Source organism: Equus caballus, unplaced genomic scaffold (genome assembly GCF_041296265.1).
Source record: "Equus caballus isolate H_3958 breed thoroughbred unplaced genomic scaffold, TB-T2T haplotype2-0000437, whole genome shotgun sequence".
Classification (NCBI taxonomy): domain Eukaryota; kingdom Metazoa; phylum Chordata; class Mammalia; order Perissodactyla; family Equidae; genus Equus; species Equus caballus.
In genome coordinates this window covers 3,166,707-3,186,374 of record NW_027222394.1, presented here as the reverse complement: position 1 = coordinate 3,186,374, position 19,668 = coordinate 3,166,707, and the positions used below count along the sequence as shown (strand labels likewise).

The 19,668-nt window shown below is 40.9% G+C and overlaps 1 protein-coding gene across 6 annotated transcripts in view; it reads right to left on the bottom strand.

Moving 5' to 3' along the window:
* The window catches only part of LOC138923000 (ral guanine nucleotide dissociation stimulator-like), a 34,908-nt gene that overhangs the window by 8,001 nt on the left and 7,239 nt on the right, over positions 1–19,668 (bottom strand). For 4 of the 6 annotated variants that reach the window (XM_070259529.1, XM_070259531.1, XM_070259533.1 and 1 more), the window contains exons 3-5: positions 19,402–19,640; positions 1,707–1,855; positions 1,213–1,403 (exon numbers count right to left, since the gene is read on the bottom strand). The gene's annotated coding sequence lies outside the window, so the exon portion shown is untranslated. The remainder of the gene's footprint in view (positions 1–1,212; positions 1,404–1,706; positions 1,856–19,401; positions 19,641–19,668) is intronic. The other 2 variants (XM_070259530.1, XM_070259532.1) reach the window with 2 other exon arrangements.

The window sequence follows — 19,668 nt, the reverse complement described above, 5'->3', positions numbered from 1 at the left end:
CTTTTCTTCACTTGAGGGAGAAGTGCCATCCCCAGAACTGGGCACACACAGTGTGAGCCTTGGAGTGAATGTCTCCCTGGCCGGTTGTAGGTGGAAGAGCACCGTGACAGAATGGGACTTAGGGAGAGTCTTCCAGGTGTGCTCAGAAGGGGCCCAGCCAGGGCATTGGTCAGCAAGGTCTGGTCTGGTTGGTGGACCTTGGTGGCAAATGAGTGGCAGGGGCAGCATGTTTTAGAGGTCCTGGCAGGAGACAATTCATAGGATGGTCATTGTCAGAATCAGCCTAATAAGCTCCAACTTAATCCACTGTCATCTGTTCCCTGACTGGCTGACTAATCCAGGAGTGATTTAGAAGAGTGATATTCGTGTTCTATCATCTTTTCATTGGTTGGCTACAGCTGTTATTCTTTACATAACTTGTATATGTCTACAAAGGAAAGGAAAGGTTAGTTTTGTTACAACCCTTCTAGCAAAATTCTCCCTAACATATTGAATCACTAACAGAATCCACCGCTGGGAACCTCATATAAGATGCTGACATTTACTCTCTGGTTTCATATCTTCCTGTTTGGTAAATTCTCTTGACTTCTGGCTTCTTTCCTGAGGTTCGTCCACTCAGGACAATGTAGGAGTGCAATCTCTTGCTACTTCAGAAGTAGTGGGGCAACTCTATGATGATGTTGCTTTTGTTTTGTGACTGTGTGTGTGTGTGTGTGTGTGTGTGTGTGTGTGTGTGTGATGAGACTGTTTTCTGCATCTTGCCGCGTGGGTTGGATTGACTCCTTTCCTTGGAAAAATTGTCCCTTACCACTTTCTCTGGGCTTTATTTTCATGGCTTGAACAGTGCTGTGCAACAGTAGAATTGACACTCTATCTTATGGAATTTAAACTTCTTTTAGTAGCCACATTTCAGAAAGTAAAAATAAACATGTGAAACTAATTTTAATAGTATATTTAAACCCATTACAACCAACATATTATCATCTGGCCAGGCAATCTATATAAAAATTATGATAGAGATAGTTGAATTTTTTATGATTGGGATCTAAAAATCCATTTACAGCACAGTCTTCATTTGCAAATTGAAATTTTCTACATATTCAGTTTCTGTGTCCCCCAAATCAGAACCTGGGCTGACTTGTTAGAGAGGAAATAAAGCAGAACAGGCATAAGTAACGATCACTGTCAATCCAGCTCAGCATGAACACTCACCACTGACAAAAAGGCTGTCCCTGAGCAGGGAGTAGAGGCCCCTCGGGGTGACACGGTGAGTCAGCTGGTTAAGCTCCCAGGAATGCTGCTGTCACCTGGTGTCTCTGTCATACTCTCCATTGTGAGCCATGGGGTCAGGGTGGTAGGTGCAGACAGCTTCCACGCTGGTGGCTGCCCCATCGTCCGCAGGCCTGGGGAGAGAGGAATGCGGGGACTCTAGAGAGATGTCCTGAATCCTCTGATAATGGGGGCCAGAGGGAGGGAGGAGCAAATTGGCAGTCAGTGGGAAGAGTGAAAACTGGGGTGGTCTCTGAAAGCGTTTGTGACTCTCAATGCTCAGAAAAGGGACTTCCCTGAGGGAGATCACTCTGCAACCCAAGGACAAAGGGCCTAGGCTGCTCTTCTTGAACAAGGATCCAAGCAGGGGAGGAGGCAGGAGGAGGAGGAGCTGGAGAGACAGCAGGTGGGGAGCGGCTGGCTGGTACTCATCCTACCAGGAGCTGTGGGCACCAGGGTCTCATCCAGTGTTGCAGGACTCTCTCAGTGGAGTTAAATGTCGCTGAGCCCTTGCTCACGTCTGTTGAATATTGGAGGTTGGAGATGCTGAACTTCAGTGTGAGGGCCTTCAGCTCGTGCACCATAGCTTGCAAGAAGAGATGGGGAGAGATGGCCATCACTGACAGCTGGCCTGAGACCAGATCAGAGTCCTGAATTCATTATCATCTGTTGCTTTTGCTCCCAGTGGAACCACCACCCACCTCTGTGCTCATCCAAGTTGAAGCCAGTATATCACTCATGTCTTCCTTCCTCCCCTGCCAGTAACACCCACTGCACTTGAGGATTGCTCCTCAAAACACACCCTATTTCCCTATATAATGCCTACTCCTTCTTAAAGACCCCACCTGGGCAAAACTTCCTCCACAAAGCTCTTCCCACCCAAATAATGCCAGTGCTTCTCCTCAAAACATCCCACCTTCGATTAGAATGTTCTGTGAATTTCATAAGACCAGGGGCTCTCTGAGAGCTGCATCAGATTCGATTATTGGTATAATCTTTGTGATAGGCATGATTGCCCGAAAACCAGAATTGCACACCTCGGCTTTCCAGCTCCCAAGTGATAATTTGGCAGTGTAGGTGTGGGGCTGCAGAGCTACTCTGGGGAAGGAAGAGGGGTCCCCTAGGTCTGTGGTGGCTTCTGGTTGCTCAAGCGATGAGGAAGTAGGCAGGAACTTGCTTCCTGGCTCAGGAGCTGTGGAAAGGGCTCTTGTTAGGGTGGGATAGAGCCCTCATACAGTGGGTGAAGCCCCACAGGCTCATCTGCACTCAGTAGTGGCTGTCCCAGGACAACCACTCACAGGTGAGCCATAAATGTGAGTGACAGGAGGAGGGATTGTGTGAGTAGAGGTAAGAGCAAGCTTATGAAGGAGATGAACCCAAAAGAGTGAGTGTGGTTGAAGAGAGAGACGGAACAAAGAGAGAGGTAGAGGCACAGACAGAGGGGATACCTGGATGGACAGAGGATGAGTGGACAAATGGAGGGTCAAAAGGAAAGCAGGAAGAATACACACAAGGAAGAGAAGTTGGAGCGATGGGAGGAAAGAGGATGGAAGGAGAGAAGAAGGAAAAACAGGCAAACAGGCAGGAGGACAGTTGGACAGATTGATATCTGGACAGATGCTTGGATGGATAGATGGAAGGAAGGAAGGAATAGAGGGAGGGAGTGTGGAAGGAAGGATAGAAGGAAAAAAGGAAGGAAGGAGGGAGCCTGAGAGGAGGGAGAACTGGGAAAATCACCTGCTCAAGTTCACAGGGTGTTTTAAAGGGAGGTTAAGGCTGAGAATACAGGACCCCTAACTCCCAGGCTTGTGTCCACCTGTCCCAATGCTGCCTGTTATTACTCGTAGAGATGAGCATGTGGACGTAAAAGAAACCTTGAGCCCTACCCTCACAATACACAAAACTCAATTCCTGGACACTTTGACCTAAAGGAGAAAGGTAAAATAATGAAACTTCTAGAAGACAACATAAGAAAACATCTTCAGGATGACAGGGTAGCAAAAACTTCTTAAAGAAGACACACAAATGCACACATACACACACTCTCCATAAAAGAAAAGATTGGTAAACTTGGATTCATTAAAATTTAGACTTTCAGTTCATCATGAGACATATTACAAGAGGGAATTGGCAAATCACAGGATGCGAAGAGATTGTTCCAATTCGAATATTCAACAAAGGATTCTCATGCAGTATACAGAAAATCTTCAGCATCACAGTAAGAAAGGAGCCAAACAAACCAATTGCTTAAAACTGGTCAAAAGACTTCAACAGGCACTCCACAACACAGAGTGTCCCAGCGGCCAACAAGCACATGCAAATGTGCTAAAATCAGCAGGGACAAGGGAAATGACAATTCAACCACACTGAGATCTTCTATACAACCAGAGAATGGTTAAAAACAGTTTTGAAATGCTGAGCTGAGGGCAGCAAGTGGAGGGGAGGCTGCAGAGCAACTGGAAGGCTCACACACTGCAGGTAGGAGTAGGAATTCATGCAGCCACTTGGGAAAGCTTTTTGGCAGGATCTATCTGTTAATGCTGGAGACACACATACAACATGACCAGCAATTCTACTCTTAGATGTGTCCTCAACTGAAATCTAAACATTTCAACCAAGAGGAAGGAGCAAGAATGATTAGAGCATCATTCTCCTTATTCCTCCAAAGTAGAAAGTACTCAAATATCCATCTACAGTAGAATGGATAAATCAATTCCACTATCTAGTTCATGGTGGTTTTAAAAATTGGCCACAAATTCTTTGAGACACATCCCATGAATATGTGAGGTTCAGCTTCCCTCCCCTTGAATCTAGGCAGGCATGAACCTGCTTCAATCAACAGAGTAGAAGTGTTGCTCTGTGGAAGTGGTGTGATGTGACTTCCAAGGACATGCCACTCTCAGGAAGCTTGCTCAGTGAAGCCAGCCAACAAGCTGTGAAGAGCTAAGGCCTCATGGAGAATCTCCTCATGGAGAATCTGCAACCAGGGCACAGCCACCTTCATTGCAACTGCTATGCTGGCGATCAGGTGATAAGACTTCGTTCCTAAACAGAAGATGAACCATATGCACTGAAGAAAATAGACCACCAACACAAGCCCTGACGCACACCATGTCCATTTATACTTGGTATCTCAAGACCAGGGGCCAAGATGAGGAGGCAGGAGTTCATCCCCAAATTCTTGAGATTTTATCCAATACCAGACAGACTGTGCTCACCAAGCATTTCCTAAACCTCCTCCCTTCCTCAAAGGAATCTCTGCATCTGGATACCGACATTAAGTTTCCTCTGGTCATATATGATCACCAGCCCCAGTACACCCTTTGTATCAGCAATAGGTGAACACTATCTGAACAGGTCACCTGGGTCCCAAAAGTGGAAAAGAAGTAGAGCAACTTTCAAGTAGAAGTTTCCATCTCCATTGAAATTGTATTTTAGATATACCACTGGAAAAATAAAACTGCCACTTTTCAAAACAGGAAATGTAGGTGGCCTTGTGAACGATCCCAGAGGATTTTGGTCTTCAAGACATCCCAGCCAAGGTACCATCCATGTGAGTGAAAGAGCCTCTAAATGATTCTAGACCCCAACCATCAGAGAGCACGGCAATTTCTCCCTACCAAATTCCTAACCCACAGAATCCGACTAATACAATGGTTGTTGTTTCACTCCACTAAGTTTGGATAGGCATGTTACGCAGCTATCAATAACCAAAACTAATGCATTATGCAATAATAATCAGATCTAAAGAGCTTTATAAAAACCAACCAATTACCTGTAACAACATGAATGAATCTCAGACAGGATGTTTAATAAAAGGAGCCTGGTAGAAAGGAGTACATAGAGTATAATTCCATCTACCTGAGCTCAAAAACTGGCAAAACTAAGCTACAGCGATAGAAGTCAGAGTAGTGGTTACCTTGGGTGGGAGCAAATTCTGCAAAGGGTCACGATAGAGGCCTCTGGAGAGCCAGAATAGCGAATGTCTTGATTTGGGGGGTTGTTATGATAGTGTGTTTAGATTGTTAAAAAAAAAAATCATTGAGGTAGATACTCAAGACTCGTGTACTTTTCCCACTAAGTATGCTATAATTTAAAATGATATTTTGTCAGTAAAACGTGGCTCACCCAATAGATGTGAGAGTGTGAAGGACAATAAAAGATGACTCCAAGTTTTCAGGCATGATAGACTAGGTAGTGCCATTAACTGAAGAGTTGAACCATGGAGCAAATTAAAACAGGAGCAGAGGCAGGGACCATGTCCTGCTCATTATGTATTCAGGTGTCTACCATAATCCTGAATACACAGTCAGTCCAGCTTCCAGGATACTCCTCTCCTTTTCACCATAAACTATGGCTCACCCCTTCTTGGTGTCTTCTATTGCCTCCTTTTTCCCAGCTGCTTTTTTTTTTTAAGTTTTTATTTAGTTTATGATAGTTTACAATCTTGTGAAATTTCAGTTGGACATTATTGTTTGTCAGTCATGTTGTAGGTGCACCCCTTTACCCTTTGTACCCCCAAGCCCCCTTTCCCCTGGTAGCCACTAATCTGTTCTCTTTGTCCACGTTTAAATTCCTCATATGAGTGGAGTCATACAGAGATTGTCCTTCTCTATCTGGCTTATTTCACTTAACATAATTCCCTCAAGATCCATCCACGCTGTTTTGAATGGAACAACTTTATCCTTCCTTAAGGCTGAGTAGTACTCCACTATATATATACACATACATACATACATACATACACACACACACACACACACACATATATATATACACACACATAGAGTGTATACATACATATATATACACCATTTCTTCTTTATCCAATCATCAGTTGATGGGCACTTAGGTTACTTCCACGTCTTGGCTATTGTAAATAATGCTGCAATGAACATAGGGGTGCATGGGACTTTTGGAATTGCTGACTTCAAGCTCTTTGGATAGATACCCAGTAGTGGGATGGCTGGGTCATATTGTATTTCTATTTTTAATTTTTTGAGGAATCTCCATACTGTTTTCCATAGTGGCTGCACCAGTTTGCATTCCCTCCAGCAGTGTAGGAGGGGTCCTTTTTCTCCGCAACCTCTCCAACATTTGGTACTTTTTGTTTTGGTTATTTTTGCCATTCTAATAGGTGTAACGTGATATCTTAGTGCAGTTTTGATTTGCATTTCCCTGATGATCAGTGATGATGAACATCTTTTCATGGTGCCTATTGGCCATCGGTATATCTCCTTGGAGAAATGTCTGTTCATGTCTCCAGTCCATTTTTTGATTGGGTATTTTTGTTGTTGTTAAGTTGTGTGAGTTCTTTATATATTATGGAGATTAATCATTTGTTGGATATATGACTTGCAAATATTTTTTTCCCAATTAGTGGCTGGTTTTTTTGTTTCAATCCTGTTTTCTCTTGCCTTGAAGAAGCTCTTTAGTCTGATGAAGTCCCATTTCTTTATTCTTTCTATAGTTTCCCTTGTCGAGAAGACATGGTGTCCGAAAAGATCCTTTTAATACTGACGTCAAAGAGTGTACTGCCTACATTTTGTTCTAGAAGTCTTATGGCTTCAGGTCTTACCTTTGGGTCTTTGATCCATTTACAGTTTATTTTTGTGAATGATGAAAAAGAATGGTCAATTTTTATTCTTTTACATGTGACTTGCCATTTTACCCAACACCATTTGTTGAAAAGACTTTCTTTTCTCCATTGTATGCCCTCAGATCCTGTGTCAAAGATTAGCTGTCCATAAATGTGTGGTTTTATTTCTGGGCTTTCAATGCTGTTCCATTAATCTGTGCACCTGTTTTTCTACCAGTACCATGCCGGTTTGATTCCTGTAGCTTTGTAGCATGTTTTGAAGTCAGGGATTGTGATGTCTCCCGTTTTGTTCTTTTTTCTCAGGATTGCTTTAGCAACTTGGGGTCTTTTGTTGCCTCATGTGTATTTTAGGATTCTTCATCCTATTTCCGTAAAGAATGTCATTGAGATTCTGATTGGGATGGTGTTGAACCTGTAGATTGCTTTAGGTAGAATAGACATTTTAACTATGTTTATTCTTCCAATCCATGTACATGGAATGTCTTTCCACCTCCTTATGTCGTCATCCAATTCTCTCAGAAAGGTCTTGTAATTTTCATTGTATAGGTCTTTCACTTCCTTGGTTAAATTCACTCTGAGCTATTTTATTCTTTTTGCAGCAATTGTGGATGGTATTGTGTTCTTGAGTTCCTTTTCTATTAATTGATTATTAGAATATAGAAATGCTATTGATTTATGCAAATTGATTTTATACGCAGCAACTTTGCTGTAGTTGTTCATTACTTCTAAGAGTTTTCCAATGGGTTCTTTGGGGTTTTCTATATATAAGATCATGTCGTCTGCAAACAGCGAGACTTTCACTTCTTCCCTCCCTATTTGGATTCCTTTTATTCCATTTTCTTGCCTGATTGCTCTGGCCAGGACCTCCAGTACTATGATAAATAAGAGTGGTGATAGAGGGCATCCTTGTCACATTCCTGATTTTAGGGGCTGGTGTTCAGTTTTTGCCCATTGAGTATGATGTTGGCTGTAGGTTTATCATAGATGGCCTTCATTATGTCGAGGTCATTCCCTTCTATGCCCATTTTGTTCAGAGTTTTTATCATAAGTGGCTGTTGGATCTTGTCAAATGCTTTCTCTGCATCTATTGAGATGATCATGTGGTTTTTATTCCTCAGTTTGTTGATGTGGTGTATGACGTTGATTGCTTTGCAGATGTTGAACCGTCCCTGGTATGAATCCCACCTGCTCATGATGTATGATCCTTTTGATGAATTGCTAAATTCTGCTTGCCAAAATTTTGTTGAGAATTTTTGCATCTTTGTTCATCAGCGATATTGGCCTGTAGTTCTCTTTTTTCGTGATGTCCTTGTCTGGCTTTGGTTTCAGTGTGAGGTTGGCCTTGTAGAATGCGTAAGGAAGTGTTCCATCCTCCCTAACTCTTTGAAATAGCTTGAAAAGGATAAGTATTAAATCCTCTCTTAAAGTTTGGTAGAATTCCCCAGGAAAGCCATCTGGTCCTGGGGTTTTATTCTTTGGGATGATTTTGATTGCTGTTTCAATCTCTTTCCTAGTGATTGGTGTGTTCAAATTGTCTGCTTCTTCTTGACTGAGCTTTGGGATATTGTAGGAGTCCAAGAATTTATCCATTTTCTCTAGGTTATCCATTTTGTTGGCATATACTTTTTTGTAGTATTCTCTTATAATCCATTGTACTTCTGCGGAGTCTGTTGTTATTTCTCCTCTTTCATTTCTAATTTTGTTTATTGGAGCTTTCTCCCTTTTTTTCTTTGTAAGTCTGGCTATGGGTTTGCCAATTTTATTTATCTTCTCAAAGAACAAGCTCTTTGTTTCATTGATCCTTTCTACTGCCTTTTTCATTTCAATAGCATTTATTTCTGCTCTGATTTTTATTATTTCTGTCCTGCTGACTTTGGGCTTTGTTGGTTCTTCTTTCTCTAATTCAGTTAGGTGTAGTTTAAGATTTCTTATTTGGGATTTTTCTTGTTTGTTAAGATGTGCCTGTATGGTGATGAATTTTCCTCTTAATACAGCTTTTGGTGTATCCCATGTGAGCTGGTATGGCATGTTATCATTTTCATTTGTTTCCAGGTATTTTTTTAATTTCTTCTTTAATTTCTTCAATGATCCATTGCTTGTTCAGTAGCGTATTGTTTAGTCTCCACATTCTTGTGCCTTTCTCAGCTTTTTTCTTGTAATTAATTTCTAGCCTTATAGCATTATTATTGGGGAAGTTGCTTCTTAGTATTTCAATTTTTTAAAATTTATACAGGCTTGCCTTGTTTCACAGCATATAGTCTATCCTTCAAAATGTTCTGTGTGCACTTGAGAAGAATGTATATTCTGCTGTTTTTGGATGGAGTGTTCTATATAGGTCTATTAAGTCCAACTGTTTTAGCTTTTTGTTTAATTCCACCATTTCCTTGTTGATTTTCTGTCTGGATGATCTGTCCGGGGTTGTGAGTGGGGTGTTGAGGTCCCCTACTATTATTGTGTTATTTTTGATATCCTATTTTAGGTTTGTTAATAGTTGCTTTATGAACTTTGGTGCTCCTGTGTTGGGTGCATAGATATTTATAAGCGTTATTTCTTCTTGATGAAGTGTCCCTTTGATCATTATATATTGTCCCTCTGCGTCTCTCTTTTCCTGCATTATTTTGAAATCCGTTTTGCCTGATATAAGTACTGCAACACCTGCTTTCTTTTGCTTGCTATTAGCTTGAAGTATTGTCTTCCACCCCTTCACTCTGAGCCTGTGTTTGTCTTTGGGGCTGAGGTGTGTTTCCTGGAGGCAACAAATTGTTGGAGGTTATTCTTTAATCCATCTTGCCACTCTGTATCTTTTTATTGGAGAGTTCAATCCGGTTACATTGAGGGTGATTATTGATGCATGCGGGCTTAATGCTCTCATTCTCTCACTCATTATCTGGCTTTCCTGCATTACCTTTGTTTCTCGTCCTGTGTGTTTTAGCCTACCAATTGACTTCTGCAATTTCTTATGCTGGGTTTCTTAGATTTTTCCTTATTTACGTTTTGTGGCTCTGTTCTGTTTGTTTTAGTGGCTACCCTGAAATTTGTATTTAGAAGCTCATGTATAATACAGTCTATTCTCTGGTGGTCTCTTACTTACTTGGCCTAGACTGATTTAGTCCCTTTGCTCTTCCCCTCCTAAATTATTATTTTCACCTCTTATTCCAACTCGTGTTATGAATTTGTAGTTAGAGTGATAAGATCGTCTTTGCTTTGGTTGTTTCCTTACCTTTATCCTAATGCTATAGTTGAATATTTGCTATCCTATTTTGGTTCTATCTATCTGTCTCCCTACTCTGTGGTTTGTGACCCCTTTCCCCCTTTTTCTTTTTTCAGGTATGAGAGCCTTCTTGAGGATTTCTTGTAGTGGAGGACTTTTGGTTACAAATTCCCTTAACTTTGGTTTGTCTGGAAAAGATTTAATTTCTCCCTCATATCTGAAGGATATTCTTGCTGCATAGAGTATTCTTTGCTGAAGATTTTTATCTTTTAAAGCTTTGAATACATCGCTCCATTCTCTCCTAGCTTGTAAGGTTTCTGTAGAGAAATCTGCTGAAAGTCTGATAGGAGTTCCTCTGTAGGTTATTTTCTTCTGTCTTGGTGCCCTGAGTATTCTTTCTTTGTCTTTCATGTTTGCCATTTTTACTACTATATGCCGTGCACTAGGTCTCTTTACATTGGCAAATCTAGGAGATCTGAAAGCTTCCTCCACACACATTTCTCCCTCAATCCCTAGATTTGGGAAGTTCTATTCTATAATTTCATTAAGCACACTTTCTGCTCTATTTTCCTTTTCCACGTTCTCAGGAATTCCAATTATTCTTAAATTCGTTATCCTCATTGAATCTGCTATTTCTCTGATATTTTCCTGCTTCTTTTAAATCCTTAGTTCTTTCTCTGTCTGGAGCCATTCAGCCTGTCTATCTTTGAGCATGCTAATTTGCTCCTCTATGGTGTCTCCACAGGCATTCAGAGAATCCGTATACTGTTTTATCTGGTCCATTGTATTTTTCATGTCTAGCATTTCTGATTGATTCTTCTTTATAGTTTCAATATCTTTTGTGAAGTAACTCCAGAACTTGTTGACTTGTTTCTCTATTTTTCCCTCAACCTCATTGAGTTTTTTGATGATAGCTACTCTGAACTCATTTTCACTTAGTTAATGTATTCCCAAGTCCTCAGGACTTAATCCTGTGTTTTTGTTGTTTTCCTTTTGGTCTGGAGCTTTTATAAATTGCTGAATGATAGAGGACTGGTTTTTTCTCATGATGGTAGTATTCGGTTGCACTTACAGCCTGTCACCACTAGACGGTGGTCGAAAGTCCTGTGTTCTGAGTTCTCCACCTTCAGGCAAGATGGCAGCGCCCAGCACGGGTTCGGGGAGGAGGGGCACTTTCTTTCATGTGCCGATCTGGCTTCCCATCTGCTCTCATTCTCTGGTCTCCCGGGGCCCAGCCTTCATGGGGTCCCCATGCACGGAAGCTTTCCCCCATCAGCGGGTTTCCACTGAACCGGCGGCGGTAGTCCTGGTTCATCCCCTGGTCATGCAGCCCCTCTCCCACTCCTTCCTTCACCCGCAGCAGAGATCCTAGTCTCTAGAGGAGGGAACAAAGTTCTCTCCTACCCTGTTCCAGGTCCTCCAAGCATGGTGCCAGCCTCTCCATCCTCCGTCATATTGTTGCTATAGTTTTCTGTTTGTCATTAGGATTATTGGTTGAAATTCAGTTTTTCCAATTCTTTGGTTGTAGTTTGGAGCGGAGAGAGAAATCTGCTGAAAGTCTGATAGGAGTTCCTTTGTAGGTTAGTTTATTCTGCCTTGCTGCACTGAGTATTCTTTCTTTCTCACTCACTTTTGCCAGTTTTACTACTATATGCCTTGCACTAGGTCTTTTTACATTGACAAATCTAGGAGATCTGAAACTTCCTCCACACACATTTCTCTCTCATTTCCTAGATTTGGGAAGTTCTCTGCTATTATTTCTTTGAGCATGCTTTCTGCTACATTCTCCTTTTCTTCGCCCTTGGGGATACCAATAATTCTTATATTGCATTTCCTCATTGAGTCGGTTATTTCTTGGAGGTTTTCCTCATTCCTTTTTAGACTTAGGTCTCTGTCTTCCTCTATCTGGAGCCCTTCAACTTATCTTCAGTTACGCTGATTTGCTCCTCTATGGCGTCCACACGGGCATTCAGGGAATCCATATTATGTTTTATTTCTTCCGTTGTATTTCTCATCTTTAGTACTTCTGAGTGATTCTTCTTTATAGTTTCAATCTCTTTTGTAAAGTAACTCCAGAACTCTTTGGCTTCTCTATATTTTCCTTTACCTAATTGGGTTTTTTCACGATAGCTATTCTGAATTCATTGTCATTTAGTTTACTTATTTCTGAGTCATCAGGACATAATTCTGGGTGCTTGTTTTCCCTCTGGTCTGGAGATTTGATGACTTGACAGATGCTGGAAGATGGACAGATGCTGGAAGATAGACAGGTCTTCCCCATTGTGATATAATTTGGTTGCAGTTACAGCCTGTCACCGCTAGATGGGGGTTGAGAGCCATGTATTCTGAGCCCTCAACCTTAAGCCAAGATGGCGTGTCATAGCACAAGTTGGGGGTCGGGGGGCACCTACTCTTACATGCAGACCCAGCTTTCCCAATCAGATCTATCTGTTCTCCTTGGGTCTTGGCATAATGAGGTCACCGAACGAGAAATCTTTCACCCAGTTAGAGGGCTTCTGTCTGGGCTGCAAGGGCACTAGGGAGTCCTGAGCAATCCTGCTGATGCACAGCCCCTCCCCCAGTCCTATCCTCATGGAGCCTCCCATGGCAGCGATCCCAGACATTAGGGGAGGGAGCGAAGTTCTCTCTTACCCTGTTCCAGCTCCTCTGAGGACGGGTACAACACCACTGACCTCCCTCATTTGACTGCCCTCGGTCTCTGAGGATTCCTGTGCCATCAGGATGTTTTCCATTGGACTGTGGTTGCTCTTTTTTGTTGTATGTTGGAGGGGAGAGAGCCCTGGGCAAGCTCACTCCACCATGATGCTGACATCACTCCTTCTCCCAGCTGCCTCTTAATATTGGGATTCCTCAGGCTTCCATCCTCAGTCCTCCTTTCATGCACGCACGCATGCATGCATGTACACAAACTCCTTTCTCTTGTATTTTCAATCTCAGCTGATGGCATAATCACCTACTTGTTCTTTTAAGCTAGAAACCTTAGAGTCAACCAAAATCAGGATTGTACTTAAACCCAATCAAAAGAAATATAACAGGATAAACATAAATTCCCAGGCTTAGCCCCAAAACTAATGCATAAAAACTGGATGAATGTATAGTTAGATCTAGTGCTTTTCTTTTTTCTTTAACTCAGTGTATGATGTGGTCATCACTGTATGATGTGCCCATCAAAAGGATAGAGTTGTAATCATATACAGTATGCATAATAAGAAAGGGAATACTCTTACCTAAACTAATAGAAGAAAATTGCTCTAATATGAGACATGAGTCTTTTGCTAATCAAGCCATGCCTAGAGTAGTGCATTTCCTTCCAAATTCTACAGCTTAAAAATGAATTAAAAACAAAGAAACTACCAATGTGGTGACCTGACATGAAGTCATGTTTTGTAAGGGATGGCTGACGAACTGGAGGTGTTTCAACTCAAAAAGACTGAGAAGACTTGATGACCATCTTTGCATATTTCTAAGGATATTCTGTGGAACTGGGATTCAGCCTGTACTACGTGTCTCCAAAACACAGGATGGGTAGGAGAAATAAGAAAGTACACTTCCACTCAATGCAAGAAAGAACTTACTAAGAAACAAAAGTGTATGAAAAACAGGACAGGGTGCAGGAAAGGGATGGAAACGGCTTAGGCTAATGGAGAAAAGAGGCTGTCAGAAAATGGACTATCTCACCTACGAGATGTTTTATACAAATGTAACAGTAACCACTAAACAAAAAATCAGAGCAGAGCCACAATTCATAAATAAAAAGAAAACTGACAAAGTCACCACAGAAAACTTCCCAAGTGAAGTAGCAGTCAGACATACAAGGGAAGGGAAACAGTGAACACATAGAACAACTGGAAAACAACAGATAAAATTAAAGTATTATGCCCTAAAATATCAATAATAACTCTAAATGTAAATGGATGGAATTCTCCAATCAAAAGACACAGAGTAGCTGGGTGGATTCAAAAAGAAGACCCAACAATATGCTGCCTCCAGGAAACACATCTCAGCTGAAAGACAAACACATGCTTAGTGTGAAGGGATGGAAGACGATACTCCAAGACAACGGCAAATAAAGTAAGCAATTGTTGCCATATTTATATCAGACAAAGCAGACTTCAAGATAAAAAAGACAAGGAGAGACAAAGAGGGGCAGGAGACAATGATAAAAGGGATTTTCTGCCAAGAGGAGATACTATTCGTGAATACATACACACCTAATGCAAGAGCTCCAATGTACATAAAGCTACTATGAACAGACCTTAAGGGAGAAATTCACAGCAACACAATCATAGTAGGGGACATCAATACCCCACTTACATCAAGAGATAGATCATCCACACAGAAACTCAACAAGGAAATAGTGAATTTAAGTGAACCACTTGAGCAGATGGACTTAATAGATATATCTAGAACATCCCATCCCCAAACAGCAGAATACACATTCTTCTCAAGTGCACATGGAACGTTCTCAAAGATAGAGTATATGCTGGGAGAAATGGCAAGCCTCCGTAAATTTAAGAAGACTGAAATAATAAAAAGCCACTTTTCTGACCACAATGCTATGAAACTAAAAATCAACGGCAAGACAAAAAGCTGGGAAAATCACAAATATGTGGAGACTAAACAACTTGCTAGTGAAGAACAATTGGATCTAAATAAACCAAAGGAAAGGATTTTTAAAACCTGGATAAATATGCACAGGAAAACACGTCATCCCAACTCTTACGGAAAGCAGCAAAAGTAGTTCTAACAGGGAAATTCATAGCAATACAGGCCCAACTCAAGAAAAACAAGAAAAATCTCAAGATGACACCCACCAGAACTTGAAAAAGAAGAATAAACAAAGCCCAAGGTCAGCAGAAAGAGAGAAGTAATGAAAATTTGTGCGGAAATAAATGAAAAACAGGCTAAAAACTCAGTAGAAAGGATCAATGAAACTAAGCGCAAGTTCTTGAAGAAGAGAAACAAAATTGAACAAACCCTTAGCCAGACACACTAAGAGAAAGAGAAGGCTTAAATAAAGTTAGAAATGAAAGAGGAGAAATTTCAATGGATATCATGACATACAAAGGACTATATGACAATTCTATGAAAAACTATATGCCAGCCACCAAATTGGATAACCTAATAGAAATAGCAAATTCTTGGAATCGTACGAAGTCCCAAAACACCCACAGACATTATATTTAATGGTGAAAAACTGAAAGCCATCCCTCCAAGAACAGGAACAAGATAAGGGTGCCCACTCTTGCCACTCGTATTCAACATAGGTGTGGAGGTTTTGACTACAGCAATTTTCCAAGAAAAAGAAGTAAAATGTATCCAAATTGGAAAGGAAGAAGTGAAACTCTCACTGTTTGCAGATGACATGATTCTACATATAGAAAACCCTAAGGAATTCATCTGAAAACTATTAGAAAGAATCCACAACTACAGAAAAGTTTCACGGTAAAAAAATCAACTTACAAAAATCAGTTGCATTTCTATACACTAAAAACAAACTGGCAGAAAGACAAGTCAAGAATAGAATCTCATTTACAATTGCAACAAAAGAATTAAATACCTAGGACTAAATCTTACCAAAGAGGTGAAAGACCTATACACTGAGAACTATAAGATATTACACAAAGAGACTGAAGAAGATATAAAGAAATGGAAAGATATTCCATGCGCATGGATTGGAACAATAAAAAGTTAAAATATTCATATTACCTACAGCAATCTACAGATTCAATGGAATCTCAATCAGAATCCCAGTGACATTCTTCACAGAAATAGAACAAAGAATCCTAAGTATATATGGAGCAGCAAAAGACCCAGAATAGACTAAACAATCCTGAGAAAAAAGAACGAAGCTGGAGACTTCACAATCCCTGACTTCAAAATATACTACAAAGCTCTAGGAATCAGAACAGCATGGTACTGGCACAAAAACAGACACCCAAATCCATGGAACAGAACTGAAAGCCCAGGCATAAAACCACACATCTGTGGACAGCTAATCTTTGACAAAGGAGGCAAGAGCATACAATGGAGAAAGGAAAGTCTTTTCAAAAAACAGTGTTGGCAAAACTGGACACCCACAAGCAAAAGAATGAAAATAGACCCTTACCTTACACTGTACACAAAAATTAACTCAAAATGGATTAAACACTTGAAGGTAAGACCTGAAATCATAAAACTCCTAGAAGAAAACATTTCCAGTACACTGTTTGACATTGGTCTGGGAAACATCTTTTTGAATACCATGCCAGCACAGGCATGGGAAACGAAAGAACAAATAAACACGTGGGACTACATCAAACTAAAAATCTTCTGCAAGGCAAAGGAAACCATGAACAACACAAAAGAACAGCCCAACAACTGGGAGAAAATATCTGAAAATCATATATCTGACAAGGTGTTAATTTCCAAAATATAAAAAGAACTCAGTGACAAAACAGAAACAACCAGATTGGAAAATGGGCAGAGGATATGAAAGGACGTTTTTCCAAGGAAGATATACAGAAGGCCAGCAGGCACATGAAAAGATGCACGACATTGCTAATTATGAGGGAAATGCAAGTCAAAAATACAATGAGCTATCTCCTGACACCTGTCAGAGTGGCTATAATGATGAAGACAAAAAATAACAAATGTTGGAGAGGATGTGGAGAAAAGGGAACCCTACAAGACTGCCAGTGGCAATGTAAACTGGTGCAGCCACAATAGAAAACAGGTGGAGATTTCTTGAAAAATTAAAATCTGAAATACTATACGATCCAGCTATCCCACTACTGGGTACATATTCAAAGAAATGGAAAACAACAACTCAAAGAGATTTACACACCCCTGTGTTCATTGCAGCATTCTTCATAATAGTCAATATGTGGAAGCAACCCACTGTGCTTCAACTGAGGAATGGCTAAAGAAGATATGGTACATATATAAAACAGAATACTGCTCGGCCATTAAAAAAGACAAAATTGTTCCATTTTAAACAATATGGATGGAGTGTGAGGGTGTGACGTTAAGTGAAAATAAGACAGACAGAGAAAGACAAATATCCCAAGGTTTCATCCATATGTGGAAGATAAACAGATGGGTAAAGTGAACAGATTAGTGGGTACCAGAAGGGAATGGGGTTAGGGGATGAGCAAAAGGTGTAAAGGGGCACATATATATGGTGATGGATAAAAATTAGACTGTTGCGGGCGAGCACGATGCAGTCTCCAGGGAAACTGAGAAGCAATCATGTACACTTGAAATTACACGATGTTATAACCCATGATGACCTCATTTTTAAAAAAAAGAAACAAAGAGGATATGCTGTCTCTAGAGCAGTGGTTCTCAATTGTGGATGATTTTGCCCCCCTAGCCAAGTTTGGTGCTAAACATCATTCAATTCAGAGAACAACCCTCCACCACAATGAACGACCTATCTCAAATGTCATTACTCCCATGGTTGAAAAACACTGTTCTAGAGTTGTTGAGTTTCCTGTCACTGGAGGCATGCATGGTAGACCAGACCAGACAGTGTGATGACATCTAATACCTGGCTTTTGAGATCAGTGGGAAATGAGTTGAAAAATGTTTTTTGTTTCAGATCACTCTCCAGAGAAAAACACCTTAAGGGATGCTCAAGTGGTGAGGATGACAAACATATGTTGAACACGGACTGTGGGCCACACATTATAGCAAGTGATTCGTGTACACATCTCAGAGTCAATTCTGACAACCCTCCCATGAAACAGGTAGGATTGAACCTCGACTGGATGGTAAAATCAGGTTGCCCTAATGTCACAGAGCAGTCAATACTGCAACTCAGATCTACCTGACTCCACTGACATATGTCACTGTCGAAAGCACAAACAGGAAATTACTTTCAAACTTCTGTGCTCTAGAAAACAAATGAAGTGTCACATATTCCAGAAGTGTTGGCACAAAGTCTGAACAGGTTTTTGCTCACTGCAAACCTAGCTGGCCAGGAGAAAGGGGAAAGGATTCTTTGAAGCCATCCTGTGATGAAGGAGAGAACAGTATCTGGATTGTCCCCAAGTGCCTTCTTCTATAAGAGCCACACAAAATATTCATCTATTCATATATTCATGGAATCTCAGTCAGGAGCTGAGCCAGATAATGACATCCCTTTAGCATGAAAGTTCAGTATGGCAGACTTTTGGACATCCCTGACTGGGAATCCTGCCCTTCACAAAGACAGTAAGTGCTGACCCATGCTTTCTAGGCTGCTTACACTGATGCCCATTGGTCAGGATGCCGTGGCCCCGCTTACACGTTGGTCAAGCAGTCACTAGGGCACAGTAGCCAAACGATGATAGTTTGAAATGAACAGAGCAGGTTGCATAGCACTGTAAGAGCTTGCTCTTCTGCACATAAAAACCCCACAAATTCTGTGATGATACTGAATGGCAGCAAACACAAGTGAAGTATTCTTGATCAATCTCCACATTCAGTGGAAAATACTTCTAGACTGAAAGGGAAGAATTAGCCCAAGGAAGTCAAATCAAACAGAAAAGGCACTTTGAAGACAAAGAAGTGGTTGCACTAAAGGTTTCCACACCACCAGTCTTTCATTAACACGCGTCATGGGAATCTCTTAGGCAGTAAAATCCTTTGCTCAGCAAGTCATCATTGTTTTTTTTTTTGGAAAAACAAGATGTTATGCTTTTCCATGTTCTAAATAAAGAAGCAGAAATGCTTTGATATGTAGTAGTTTGTCTGACATTAAATAAATTATATTTCGTAGTGGTCTTAAAAAAAGGACAGAAGCCTAAAATATATCTAAGATCAACTTGTAAATGCACAAAAAAAAGCAGAAGCCAAATCGGATTCCCACAGATGAATTAGAAAAAAGCATAATTTTCTCCAAGTAAGAAATCAAGAAATGAAGTGGGCTCTAAGAAAAGAGGAACTGAGTACGTTTAGTCACAAATTAAGAAGTTAGGGCTCGAGGGCTGTCACTTGTCACATCCCGCTGACTATAAGCGAAGTGTTCGTATACTATTGTAGGTTCCTATTCTATCCTTGAAGATCTTCTGGATCACTGGCAGGAAGTACACGATGTCCTCACTGACTGGAAATGCTTCCCTCAGAATAAAACCCCAAATGCTGCAATTAGAGCCATGTGTCCCTGTCGGCTCCTCAGTGATTTGGAAGGACCCTGTTCCTCACCATTCTCTGTATAGTTCTTCACATACAAGTATCAGCACATGCTGATTAAATCAAAATAAAGAAAAGCGATCTAACTTTTCCTCGTTGGGCCAATTCATGAACTCTGTGTGTTCTTCTCATTTCAGTTGCTTACCTCTTAGACAGTTTAGAGAAGAAGCATCATCCACATCAGCAATAAGCCAACAAAGGGCTCTTCTTCTGACATGTACAACTTACTAAAAGCAGTGTTCCTAGCTTCAAAGTCCAGCGGAGTCCTCAGTGTCCATCACCAAAGTCATGACAAGGATCTGAAATCTACCATTATCCCTCTAGGAAAGCCCAGGTACTTCAGATCCTGAAGGGACACCACTCTTTTAGCTTTTGGGAAGACAGCTGTAACACAAAGCGCTAAATCAACATA